The 15,012-nt window shown below is 39.8% G+C and overlaps 1 protein-coding gene across 3 annotated transcripts in view; it reads right to left on the reverse strand.

The window, feature by feature from the left end:
* Positions 1–15,012, reverse strand: part of MAML3 (mastermind like transcriptional coactivator 3) — a 628,002-nt gene that overhangs the window by 219,719 nt on the left and 393,271 nt on the right. The window lies entirely within an intron of this gene.

Consider the following 15,012-nt stretch of genomic DNA (forward strand, 5'->3'; position numbering starts at 1 on the left):
TCACTGTTCCGTGTTCTGTAGCTTGCCGCCAGAGACTAACTAAAACACCCCAAAACATCTTCCTAAAAGGAGCAAAGTAAGGGGCCCTGGGGTGTGTGTTTGTGGTGGGGGGGCAGGATGGAGAGACATTCAACACAGAACGCATTTGACACTGAAGAGCCTTCCTTCTTGTAAGTGTGAACTTTTTGAAAATTTTTATTGTATATTGGAGTATAGTTGATTAACAATGTTGTGTTAGTTCCAGGTGTACGGCAAAGTGATTCAGTTATACATATACATGTATCTATTCTTTTTCAAATTCTTTTCTCATTTAGGTTATTACAGAATACGTCATTATCTGTACAGAACCCCAAAGGGGTCTTTTTCTGGGATGGTTAAGGCCTGGGTCCTGCCTGTAAAAGGCAGCAGTAGCCGCTGTACTGTCGGGCCTGATGCCAGGGCCGGTGGCGGAGTCTGTCACAGTCCTTTGATGTCCCCAGACAGGACAGCTTCTGCCTGCTAAATATTTATTTAATCCAATTTGGCCAATCAAACTTCAGGTCTAATAAACAATTACAGTAATAGGCAACTCTTAACCCAGAGTCCTTCTACTTCCTGAGGTCAGCCTGGGGCTTTGTTTGAAAACCAGGAGCTAGCAAAGCAGGGAGGGGGAAACCCAGAGAGAGAAAGTGCGAGAGACAGTGTGTTGTGAACATGTTTGTGAGTGTGTGTGTGTGTGTGTGTGTGTGAATGTGTTGAGCGGGGGAGGGAGAAGGAAGGGAAGAAATGGAGAAAAACCAAAAAAGGAAATGGGAGGCTGTGTGAAAAGGCATGTAGAAATCCTCCTCTCTCAACTGAACATACAGATTAACATGTAAAAAAGCCGACCGTGGGCTGTGTGTTCAGCCTCCCTTAATCAGAAGGCAGACGCCCCTCGCCTTCCTCCTCCTCACCCATCATACGCTCGGAAAGAGGGGAGGGGGGGAAGTCAGCGGGGGCTCTTCGGCTCCTATTTCTACCTCCATCCAAAGACAACTATGAACCACGTGGCTCTCCCTACCCCTCACTTAAGAGCATGTGGGAAGAAGGGACCTCACCTTCCAAAGGGCTGGAGAAAACACCCAACTCAACTCTTCCCGCGTGCTTTCCTCCGCGGCAAGGAAATCTGGCGGGCTGCCGCCGTTGTTTTTCTAAACCTCTTTGCCCTGACACCACTTTGGAACATAACATGGAGTGCAAGATTCTTTATCTGCAAAGAGAAAATAAACCCTGAGTCCTATAGCAATTTTCTGCTTGTTGAATCTTGTGCCTGGTTTGTTTCAACAAAGCCCGGTTTCCTTGGCATCACCTGGCTCACTATAGAACCGGCACTTCCATGCGGGTGTAACCGTGTACAGCAAAAGCTCTCCGCTTTGCCAGACACTTAATGTCCTGGTCAATGTACTGCTGCCAATATCCACTCAATTAGAAGGTATTCATCATCCATTTTACTGCTCTCCCTACTGCCCATCACCCCCCTTCCTCAGCAAGACATGGGGCCCAGCAGTCCTCTCCTGTCATCCAACCTTCCCGGCAGATGCAGTTACATGCCAACCAGACACTTTTTTTTTCCCCCCTACTGATATTCTATGAATCCTTACAAGTTTATTAGTTCTGACTCATAACAATCCATCAGCCATAAGTGCAATAAATGATGCTTGTAAATTAATACCCACATTTCAGCAGAGGAGGTTTTACATATTAAATTATCTTTAAAGTTATAAATAAGTAACCTACGTGAAATAGATTGAAGCAATAGACATATCTCCACAAACAATACTCAGGAAGCTTCGTATTCACCAAGCAAAAGCGATTTCCGCAATGTCTTGTCAATAGACGCCCCCTCCCCACATTCCCTGCCTTTCCTCTCTTCTCCTGTAACATCATAGATCCATCACATCCAATATTGGGGTCGTTCCTTTCTTAGGAAGAATGGTGCTTCTTTTATCTAACACTCATTCTCAATGCTTCGGCTGGCTTATTGTTTTAAAAGAATAATTTAGAAATTTTCCAAGATATATTTACTTCCACGGCCTCCTCTTTATCTGTGCCCCCATCCCGCCAACAATGCCGCTTGAATAGCCTTTTTAAAATCGCTTTCTTCATTTTTATATAACACTTTTATTACATGTGTATAGATCTATAAAAAACATGGTGTTCAGTTTTTTTCCGGTCCTTTATAATCAATGTGTTGCAGGTAAGTAATAGTACACCAAATTTTATCTTTACTAAGTAATGAAGTTATGGCATGTGTGGTAATGAAGTATCGAGTCATGGAACACAGTTTCATTCAATAAATTGTTTTTGTGTAAACATTTAGGTTCTTATAGTTGAATGTTGGGTTTTGGATATGACCTGAAAAGACCATCCCAGAAGGATCCTTAGGACCTCATTCCCTACTGAAAATTCTCCTTCCAGTATCTGTTTCAGCATTTATATTGGGCTTCACCACTGACCTATAGGCTTCTTCTACCTTAAGAACAGATATACTGAATTTGAAGGTACCTTGTCTCTTTCTCTAAGTATCTATAAAGTTTTACTTATCTTTGCAATTTATCAAAAGAGTATTATACTTTAGGGAGTTGATTTTTTTCACTCAATATTATATTTCTAAGATTGAATAGCTTTAAAAAAGTGACCTCCCGAAAGGAAGTTCTGTTGAAATCATGGTTTCGGTCGAGCTTTTCAAGAACCCAAAACATTAGAAACTCATCTTGTTTGGGAGAGCCAAGAGGCTGATTCAGGAGCCAATAGTCTATTCAGTTTTTTGATGAAAGCAAGGGAAGGTCAAGTTTCTACCAGGTATCAAACAACTGTATCCCATTAGCATCCAAAAATAAGTCAGAAAACACTTGTTCATTTTTATTTTTGTTTCTAAACAAGGGGGACAAGAAGGAAAGAGAGGCTGAAATGCTATTTGCCAACTTTTATTTCTAGCTACATTTTCTGAAAGATACACTCAGTAAAAAGTTTTGTAGAGATACTTTTCTTTCAGTACCGAATAAAAATCTGCATAATTTCATCAACTATTGCCCTTCCTGGAAATATAATGATTATTGCACTCTTGTTTCCTATAAGTAAATATTTTATTCTTAACCTCAGTCATAGATGTAACCCACCACCACAAAACCCCACAGCACTCATGTCAGTGACAATTTAGAGTGAATTAAGGGTTAATGGCAAAAGTCTGGTCTAGACAATGCTATGTCAAGGGACATTTTTATTACTTAACCTCAAAGGCAACAACAGAAGAACTCGACTTTATGTCGGCCACTCCTGTAGCTTCACTGGCTCCTTTCTAAGGTCTCTTTTTACCCTTGCTTCTCTGTACACAGATGTGCTTTCTGCTGATGAATTTAGGAGAACTACCTCTGTAATTACATTACACGGTTCCTGCCTTCATGCAATTTCCCCAGACTTCAAAATTTCACCAGCCAGACAGATCAAGATGCACGGACTTCAACTCAATATCCCTGCTGCATTCTGAGGCTAGACAGACAAACGCTGATTTAGCGGTTGTCTTCTAGGTAAAAGTGCTTCTTTGATACCACACACACAGTGCTCCGTGTTTTTCCTGTCTCCTGTGCCAGTGTGGACGCTTACATCCCTACAGAATCTGGTCGCCAAGGGCTATGTGTGGTCTCTGAGGCCAAGAGATTTTAAAATACAGGCAATGACATATTCTGAAACTCTAACAGTGAACGTTTTGAACTGCCCGTAGTCCTTGGGTAGGTACTTAGTAGTAGAGATGGGGAGAGACACGGCAGGGGTACTCAGTCCTGGGCATCAAGGGCACAGAATAGCCTCCAGGTGGGGGGAATCATAGGGACCGCCTAGTCCAACTCCATCCATTCACAGCAAAGGAAACGAAGACCCAGAATCATGAAGTGATTTGCTCAAGGTCACAGAGCCAGTTTGAGGCAAGCTAAGGCCAGAACCTGCATCTACTATCAGTTAGTAAGGCTTCTTACACTTCAAGCCACCTCTGGATTGGAAAAATCAGAAAAATATAACAACACTTTAATGCATACGCCATATTACATTAGCACATTGCATATTACAATCGTGCCTGGGTGACGAGATATGAGATGGTTGTGGGAGTGGAGTGATGGTGGTGGTGGTTATAAAAGGGGATGAGATATTTTAATAGCCTGCTGCCTTCTGAAACAATGGCACAATTTCCTTTTGCCTCCAGGGTTACACAAGGGATCAAGATAAAACTCTAACGCAAACTATTATATATAGGAGAGATAAACAACGCAGTCCTACTGCATAGCACAGGGAACTATATACAATACCCTGTGATAAACCATAATGGAAAAGAATATGAAAAAGAATATATACATGTATAACTGAATCATTTTGCTGTATAGCAGAAATTAACACATTATAAATCAACTATACTTTAAAATTTAAAAAAAAAAAGATGAAACTCTAAATTAAAACAAAAATAGTTCATTCAAGTCAATGGAGGCTATCTTTTCCTTGATAAAAGTGGTTTAAAGATATATATGATGTATTTTATATATATCAAAGATATATTTATTGTATCTATATTAAGTAATATATCTGTGTATATATGAATATATTTTAAAGGTATATATGTGTATTACATGTATTGTAATTTTAAAAATGAGACTAATTTTTTTTAATTAACTTATTTATTTTTGGCTGTGTTGTGTCTTCATTGCTGCACACAGGCTTTCTCTGGTTGTGGCCAGTGGGGGCTACTCTTCATTGCGGTGTGGGGGCTTCTCATTGTGGTGGCTTCTCTTGCTGCGGAGCACGGGCTCTAGGCACGTGGGCTTCAGTAGTTGTGGCTCGTGGGCTCTAGAGCGCAGGCTCAGTAGTTGCGGCGCACGGGCTTAGTTGCTCGGCGGCATGTGGGATCTTCCCGGACCAGGGCTCGAACCAGTGTCCCCTACATTGGCAGGCGGATTCTTAACCGCTGCGCCACCAGGTAAGTCCTGAGACTAATTTTAATGTATGGCCAATGGTACTCACAGTGCTATCCAGTGCACAAACACTTTCGGATATACACAAACCCAATTACTATAACGTGTGGTACAGCTATTGTCTTTGCCAGACACAATTTTCCTAGTCATCTTTTCTAACCTTGATGTACATATGACTAAAGAAGAGTCTGTCACTAGTAGTGCTTCCCACACTGCAGACCATGAAGCCTGGCTTCTAATTTAAGTCTCTATTCCATGAACAGCTTTACTTCCTCTCCCTCCTGGAACACAGGATACCTTTACTCAGAAAGACCCACGGCCACATCACTGATTCTTTGCTACTCTTCATTCTTCACATTCTGATGCTACCTCTTCAATGACTGTCTCTTGTATGTGTTTCTTCCTCTTTCACTGCCACAGACTTGGCTGAGGTTCCCTTACCTTTTATATAAACTATTACTGTAAAAGTTTTGATTCTATCCTCATTTCTCTTCATTCTTGACAGAGGCATCAGAATGATCATCCTAAAGCACAACTCCAGACATCATTAAGTTACTCAGAAATCTTCCATGGCTCCCTACGGCTGAGTGAAGTCCAAACTTCTTGGCATGACCTCCCAGATGCTCCAAAAGATGGCTCAGTCTGGCTTACGACACTGACTCTATCCTCTAGGCACCTCCTGGTATTCCTATCAAGTTCCTACCGACCTCTGTTTGGAATGCCCTTTTCCCACACTTTTATCCCCACCCCAGGCTCTGTCACCACCAGCCAGAGCACTATCTATCCTTCAAGGCTCATACTCAACAAATCCTTTCCCAAATCTCTCAGTTACAATTTAGTCTCTTCTCTCCTGGGCTTCCACAGCACTCTGTTAATATCTCTAATGATAGCTCTTAATACATTATTATATGTCTTTTTTCTCCATTCAACTATAAATTTCCTGAGGGCTTTGATACCTCCTATATGTCTGAACAAGGCACCAGTACAGGGCCTTCTGCTTACTACTTGAATCTGAATGCACTTCTACACGCCAAATCATTTGTTACTGCTGTACTTTTCCGACCCGCTCTACCTCTTCTGCATTGTTTAAAATTGTTTTTTAGGTGTACCTGTACACTTTCCCTTCCTCGCCCTTCCATTACCCCAACCACTAATACTTCATTTAATCTTCCAGCAACCACCTTCACTTGTATTTAGCAAACTTATTTTCTCCACATTTATTCCAATTAATCTATGTCATATCGGCACAATATCTTAGTCCATTTGGGCTGCTATAACAAAAATATCATAGACTGGGTGGCTTTTAAACAACAGAAATTTATTTGTCACTGTCCTGGAGGTTGGAAGTCTGATATCAGGGTGCCAGAATGGTCAGGTGAGAACCCCCTTCCAGGTCAAAGACTTCTCCTTGTGTCCTCACATGGTGGAAGGGGCAAGGGAGCTTTCTTGGCCACTTTTACAAGGGCACTAATCCCATTCCCACTAATCCCACCTAATCATCTCCCAAAGGTCCCACCTCCTACTACCATCACCTTGGGGGTTAGGTTTCAACATATGAATTTGGGGGACACAAACATTCAGCCTACAGAAATATCTCAAGGTTTACTAGGGCATCTAAAATAAAGGATGATTGGAATCTGCACCCCTTACTTCCTGTCTATGTGACTTCAAGCAAGGTACTTAACTGCTCTGAGCCTTGGTTTCCTCACCTGTAGAAAAGGATGGTAATTCTTCAACTCCATGAGGATTACTGCAGCAGTAATATAGGTAAATCACCTGGCATAGAGGAGGCATTCAATAAATAGTACGTGGTAGATTTTAGACCTGGCCAAAGAAAGTCGGCTGAGAAAGGAAGCAAATTGTTCCCCTAAGCCTAAGTTAGCTGCCTCATGAATGAACCCAAAACTTAGGTCCCTCCTTGGGGGCCCACTTGGCTTCTCTCCAGCACACTGGCTTTCTGAATTCCTTCACATGGATGCCATTACTTATCTCTCTTCACATGTACAACACAATGCAATGCCCGGCACATGTCACCCTTCACTTTAAGAGCACAGTAGAGCTCAGTCTCCGTTTCTGCCGTGTCCCAGTACACAGAGATATAACACCAGGGGACTGCTGTTCATTAAGATTTACTTACATAACTCAGGAGCTGGCTCAATTCTCAGACTTTGTTATTAATGATATTGTCCTGTGATCTATGTTAAATATAGATCATGAGCGATGCTGATGAATGAGTTGGATGTCACATTTGTGTTAGTTCAATTACAATCATACGTTAAAATGCTCTCCACCCCTACTATGCAGATTTGGTCTAGGGTTTCATTATGATGACATAATATTCCTTTCATTTTCTTAAAGACATGTTGCCTTTTTTATTTTGTTTTCTATTTCTAGATTTAGCTGTACATTATTGGCAACTTATGCTGCCCACATTACAGAATTTGGTAATAACTTATACTATCTTTGAAAATTCTTTTCAGGGTATAAGATTTTCTAGTCTAAATTGTTGTATGTGTTTAATCTTTGGTTTTCCTACCATATTGTAGATTCTGCGAAATAATCCATGGACTCATGAATTTATCACTGTAAGTTTCTGAAACAAAGCCATCAACACACAGAGGTAGGTCGATGAATTAGGTATAAAACTTTCAACTTGTACTATATTAAGAAGTTTTCTCCCCAAGTGTCATGCTGTAGTCTCCTTCCAATGCACAAAACTAGGGTAATCCTAATTTGCCGTCACTGCTGGTGGTGGTACTGGAGTCCTTTTTTCAGGGTTGGGGGAGAATTCTGGAGGCAGAAAGAATGATAATCATGACCAGACATCAACAAGGCATGTGCATGTATGTGTGATATGTGCATGTATGTGTGTCAGCATGTGTTGTGTGCATGTGTGTATGTTTAGAGAGTTGAGATACATGCTAAGCCTCATTAGTTGCAAGATATAGAGAGAAGGTTAGCTTCTGGGCCCTTTGATATAATATGCCTTCATATTTCAGGATGAAACATCCAACTGAGTGAATTACTCAATCTCTCTTACTTCCCATTAGAAGCCTTTAACACCAAACAAAGAGGCATAGCATCAAGGAGGACACAACCCAGAGGATTTCATTACCTTCTTTAATAGCCAAGCTAAGAGATTCAGGAGCCCATGCCCACTTAACCGTGGGCTGATTAACACAAAAGGCTGCAGCTTTGTTCTTTCCCATCCTCTGCCCTGCTACAAACAAGCTGTGGCCTGGAACCACCGTGTGATTACTGAAGTCAGTTCTCTGTGATGAATCTGGTCATGACACTGACTGGAAGAAACGAACCAGACATCTCAGCTGAGAGCCACTACTTTATGACCATGACATGAGACCCTTGGGCCCCCATCATCTTAGGTTGTATCTTATTTAAATCACTCATCAGAAAGATGATTTAAAGCAAACTTCAAGAAGGTACAATTTCATGACTCTTTTTTCTTACTGAGGTATGCCCCCCGTTGTATCTATTCCTACCACTGATGAGAAAAAACTCGGGTTTCTGGTTCTCGCATGTAAAAAAGACACACAGTATATGTGTAAACTACATAGAAACACATGTTTGAGTAGTTACATAGGAAAACTGACTTGTGATTTGGTTATTTTATTCCTCAGCGCTAAATAAAGCAGCTATCTATGAAGTTACAGTGAGACAAAGCATTTTCAGCTTGACAGGTTAATTTGGGCAACAGTTTTTGCTCTGCTATATTAGAATAATGACCATCATAATTCAAAACAACTGATATTAAGTTTTTGCCAAGGTAAAATGTTTATATAAATGTGTTTGTATTTTGATCTTTTTCTTCAACAAAACATATAATTTCATAACAAAAATATAAAATCAAAATTTATTTTACTGATACCTATGAAATGGGGTGCCGGCAAAAATAAAAAAGAATGTTTCACTTAAATAAAAAGATTCTTCCAAAATGAAACACTTAAAATATAGGATTGTTTTGAATAGCACCTTGCCCCACCAATCATATAATATCAAAGAATAGAAAGCTTCTTCTATTAGAGGAAAAAAGTTTATAATCTTTACAGCATATGGAGGTAAAAGAAGATATTGGAGAAGCCAGGCATGATTGACAGGAAAAGAATAAAGAGGACCCACAATTGATGGGGCCTGGAAGGGCTCTAGAGAGGCCACAGATTGCCAGGGGCTAGAAAAGTAAAGTGTCCCTGCTTTGAAAATAGAGAAAAGAAGTAGAGAAGAAACAAACCAAACATTAGGGAAGAAGAAAAGGAAGCCATTGGAATTTGAGCCCTGGGGTGGGAGGCGGGTTATGGGCGAATGGGCACAGGAGGATGTTTACAGTTTATTTAAGGAGATAAGCCCATTGCAGCAATCTTGGAATTCTAGGGAATGGTCAGCTGTGGATCCACGTGATTATGTAGAGTATCATTTGGGCTAAAATGCAAATAGAAAGAACCAGGACCAAGTGTGGATGTGTATCGAGTTAGATTTAATACCTACACTGAACGTATGTGATTTACTTGTTTAGAATATGTTCAATGGAGATCTTCTTGCAGTAGCAGATTTTATATGCTAAATAGCTCCCTTCTGTTGATTATCCACAATCTGTTGATTATTCACTACAAAAAGTCTGAAATACAACATAGTACTAAAGGTTAGGTTGCAGCCCAAAGGCAAAAGTTTAAAAAAACGGAGGATTCCCTCACCCCAAGTCCTAGGAAAGGATAAAGGCAAGTTCCAGGAACTTTTGATTTGAGGTCGGCTCTGGGCAGTTTCATTCACTCTCCCAGGCTTCCCTTTTTCCTTCATATTTCCCTGGGCCATTAAGGGGAGTTTCGCTTCTCTGCTTTTTAAATTTTAGTTTCTCAATTAAGACTGAATTATTCCAAGGCAAGTAACTCTCCCTTTAGGGCACAGCATGGTGACTAAAGTTAATAATAGTCTATTGCATATCTGAAAGTTGCTAAGAGAGTAGACCTTAAAAATTCTCATCACAAGAAAAAGACACTGTAATGTGTGGCAATGGATGTTAGTTAGACTTATTGTGGAGATTATTTCACAACATATACAAATATCAAATCATTATGTTGCACATCTGAAATTAATATAATGTTGTATGTCAATTATACCTCAATAGAAACATCTTAAATAAGTATTTGCGTATCATATCCTGAATTTATCAGAAGAATTTTTTTAAAGTTAAGTAAAAAATCATTTAATCTTAAATTTGAATTTAAAATATCAGTCTAAATCCATGACAGTTTTTCTTAAAAAATACACACACACAGTTCCTAGCTCTGTCAACTGAAAGGCCTAAGAGCAATGACAATCCTGTAGCAAGGAGCACCCCTAGGGCCCAGTTTGTGGCCTCCAAAGACTATCTTCCACTAAAATGAAGAAGGGGTCCTTGGAAGAATGGCTGATTCCAGATTTTTTTTTTTTTTAAAGACTGAATTATTCCAAAGAACTCTTTCTATTCCTGCAGATTATTTGAATTATCATTTTACTTGCTTCTGAAGAATTCAGGCTTTGCTGGTGGCGCAGTGGTTGAGAATCTGCCTGCCAATGCAGGGGATACGGGTTCGAGCCCCGGTCTGGGAAGATCCCACATGCCGCGGAGCAACTGGGCCCGTGAGCCACGACTACTGAGCCTGCGCGTCTGGAGCCTGTGCTCCGCAACAGGAGAGGCCGCGACAGTGAGAGGCCCGCGCACCGCGATGAAGAGTGGCCCCCGCTTGCCGCAACTAGAGAGCACAGAAACGAAGACCCAACACAACCAGAAATAAATAAATAAATAAATAAAATTTTAAAATGCTGTGGACCTGAGTGGGGAGAAAATTTAAAAAAATAAAAAAAAAAAAAAGAATTCAGATGTTTGAATGACTTCCAGCAATACACTGATGTGACTTTGTCAAAAACCTTGTAAAGAAACACTTTTAAAAAGATGTATCCTTAAGCCCGGAAGTTTCATACTTGGTATTATAGATTGATGATTGCTGGATGCCAATTCCTCTTTTTTAATAGTCAAACATTTATCCTTAATACTAAAACTAAACCACAGACAAGACAGCATCTTCCACAACACTCTTTCAGATATAATTTGAAGTCAAAGTTTTAACTGCATGGAGGTATTTAAAGGTTAACAAATCATCATGTTAACTTTAGCTTCACCAACTTTGTTTCACTGAGTTTAGATAGCCTGATACTAGATAGATATTTAATAAATGTTTGTCCTAGGCAGATTTTCCCCTATATTTTATAAAACTAAAACAAAATTTTATTTCAATTGTTAGAATGTTTCAGTTCCTCTAGGTCACGGTTTTACCAGCACAGCTTCATCTACCTACCCATGTACATCATACCAAAGCATTTCAAGCAGGCAGTGGTTTTTAATAAGCCACTGTATGAAACAAACAAAAAAAAGGGGGAAGGTGTTGCCTGGGAACTAACAGCTGTAATAAGGAGCCAGCGGATTGCTCCCTAATAAGTGTATGCACTGCACATCTCCTCAGTCCTGATTAACTACATTCTATTTTAGCATCAGACATCTTCTAATGAGAAAATGTTAAGTTTCCCCAAACGGTATGATGGTAGAATCAGAATGGAAAATACCAATAAAACTTTGTGAACACTATATAACCCCCAGATGTGGGCTGGTTTCATCCTTCTTAGTTCCATCTTGATGTGTTTTGAATTAATCATTCAGTATACACAATAGTGAAAACTTAACGATGTGCAAAGTGCGGCAAAATCTTAACGTTCAGAATCTATAGATAATATATGCACCAGACTCACACTAAAGTCTTTAAAGGCAAGGTGGTATTTATTATTCTTCTAGATAAACCATCCAGGCTGATTCTTTCAGACTCAGGGAACGTGGGTTTCAGCAAATTTTCATGGTTGATAGGAAGGACTTGTGGCCAGAATCAAGTACTTTTCAGTCTGTGAAATGAGCCTGACAATGTGAAAAATCTCAATGCAGTAATTTTTTTTTTTCTTTGACACTAAACACACAGGTATGTACCAACACAGAAAGGTAATTCCTGAATAGTCAAGAAATAACTAGACCAAACACATAGCTGCTAGTTCTGGGGATAATATGATGAATAATTACAAATTTTTTTTAAAAAATGTAAGTTTCCGGGCTGGAAAAAATTTATTTCCAGTAGAATAATTAGTGCAGTACTTAAGTAAAAATCAAAATGAAAGCCTTCCAAATAGCCTAAGTTGATATCCCTGGTTTTATTCAAGTAAACAAATATTAAGTACTACGGTAAGGGCTACAAAAAGAGGAATAAAACATGCTTCCTGCCCTCAGGGAGCTTATCAATTCACTGAGAGTCAAGAAATAGCATATTTCTTAAAATACCATATATCGACTCCTACTGATGCTTAAAGGAAAACAAAAAAGCACCTGAACTTCTCCAGACACACATACACACACACACACCCACCCACCCTTTACAAAGGCAAAGGTTGCAACATGCTATAATTAAGCTCACATCCTGGCAGTAAAAAACACAAAGTTTTATTCTAAATATAGAGGAAGACTCTCCACATTGCACAACCTCTCTGACTGTTGTTGTAAAACTTTCACCATTGACATGTCAGCACCACCGCTGCATAAAAGAATCACTCTTTCTGAACATACACAGACAGTACACATGAAAATTGGACCACGTTAATTTTTCATTTGCAGTGGAGATTTTCTTAACATCTCGGGTCAATTTTATTCCTTCCTCGTCCCTCCTCTAGCTTTAAACTGCTATTTAAATGGCATTTTTCTTCTTCCTCCCAAGGTAGTGAAGTGCTGTTTGCCAAATGGACATGAGAGCTAGCCAGAGCCCAAGGCTTAGGTCTCAGTCCCCAGATCTCCTCCAGGGATGAAACTGGTCCACAGCAGAGAACCTACATACACAGGCTAGCTGTCAGGCACCCAGGGAAAGTCCTGCTCAGTGAAACACCAACAATACTAGCATGAAAATGACCACTTCCTAACACACCAGACTGGACTCAGTACTATTTACTAAAACAATTACAAACCTGAGAGCAGTTGAGCGCACACCTTGCAAAACACCCCCAAGCCCCTAGCAGAAGGTAGGGCTGATGTGAATTTACAGAACTTAAAGAACATTAGAGGATTGTGGTAAGTGTTTGGGCTTTTGTATTCCTGCCACCTGGAATTCAGGTGGACCTGGAGCAAGGTAACCCCTCTAAGGGTTACCCCTTAGAGTAACCGCTCAGTTTCTTCAATGGAAAATAGTGATAATAACGGTACCTTCTTTGTTGGATTATTGTGAAGATTACATGTGATGATACACATAAAGCCTTCAGTATGGTGCTTGATGCACAGAAAATCTTAATAATAGGTAACTAGTATTAGTTTGTAGGACAATAAAAGCCACTGCTCTACACCAAAAAGTTATACATGGAAGTATACAAAACAAAACCTATGTAGAAAACCCAACAATTTACAGCGATAAATTAGATGTAGAGGAAGAAAACACACTCCCAAGTGCTCTTTCTATTCTGTGCTACACTTGGGAATCTAAGAACAAGTGACAGGGCTTTCGGGGAAAATATTTCAGCTTTCAAATAACTGCTTGGAAAAGGATTAAAACTATATTTAACTGCCTCTCGGGCAATTAGACTATGGCCATTGCCACATCTGCTATTTGCTCATCAGGAAACTGCTTCCAAGACATTTAACATTCATAGCTGTATTAGCTCATTATTAATACCCCAGAAATTCACCATGACACTATTAACTACAGCGCAGAATTGGATACAAGGAGGCTCCACCTTGGTTTCAACTCATCTAAGGGGATTATGAACGGAATTCCCTAAAGGACAACACCAGAAAGTAGTCTCAAACATGGACTGAATTAGAGCAAAGTTCTAATGAATACTCTACTTCTAAAAACTTTTCTTCAACCATCTCCGTCTTCTACTCAGACTTTATCTCTTCATAGTCCCAGAAAGTAATCATTATAAGAGCAAACATTTATGTGGCACTAACTACGTGTCTGTAAGTGCAGACACTTACATATGTTAATACATTTAATCACCACAAGAGCCCTAAGAGGTAGAAACTATTAGTGTCATCCCCATTGCACATAGGAGGAAACTGAGGCACGGGTGGGTTAAACAACACACCGGTAGTGCCTGAGCTGGGATCTGAACCTGGGCAGTTTCATCCCAGGGTTCGCACTCTCCCCTCTAGCGATGCAGCCTCTGTGCCTTATCGACACGCTTCTCAACGTACAGAAGCGGTGGTAGAAATTAGTTACTCTCAGGCTCTTATCATAAGACAGAGGCAGGATCAGGAATTGAACTCCCACTTTTTCAGTGCTCTGCATTAGCCCATGTGCTATTCCTCTGACATCAAGGTAAAAAGAACTCTTTCCAATGAATGCCCATTAAGATCAGAGATTACACCAAGTACAGTTTGTCACAAGGAAACCAGCAAGCATGTCAATGAGACAGCCTGACTTATAACATGTTTTACTCTAAAGAAATTTCTATCATTTGACGTATCATCTGACTATAACGTTCCACTCCCAATGTACAAATTCTCCATGTGATGGCTAATTTTATGAGTCAATTGACTAGGCTATGGTGCTCAGTTCTTTGGTTAAGCACCAGTCTAGATGTGGCTGTGAAGGTTATTTCTTTAGATGTGATTAACATTTAAATCAGTAGACTTTGAGTAAAGCATTGCCCTCCTTAATGTGAGTGGGTATTATATATACATCCCTATATATGTATATGTACATATATACCCACACGTTGTTGACATATAGGATATATGTGATATATATAATATATATAATGTATATGTGTGTACATATATCTATCTCATATGTAAGGTATACATATATATCTCTTATTTTCATATATATATATATTTACACACACACACCTATTGGCATATATACCCTATTGGATACATAGATGTATGTATCTCTATATCCTCACATACATATCATAGACATATATTTGTCCTCTTAGTTCTTTTTCTCTGGGGAACTGACTCATC

This window comes from Balaenoptera ricei, chromosome 5 (genome assembly GCF_028023285.1).
Source record: "Balaenoptera ricei isolate mBalRic1 chromosome 5, mBalRic1.hap2, whole genome shotgun sequence".
In the NCBI taxonomy this organism is placed as follows: domain Eukaryota; kingdom Metazoa; phylum Chordata; class Mammalia; order Artiodactyla; family Balaenopteridae; genus Balaenoptera; species Balaenoptera ricei.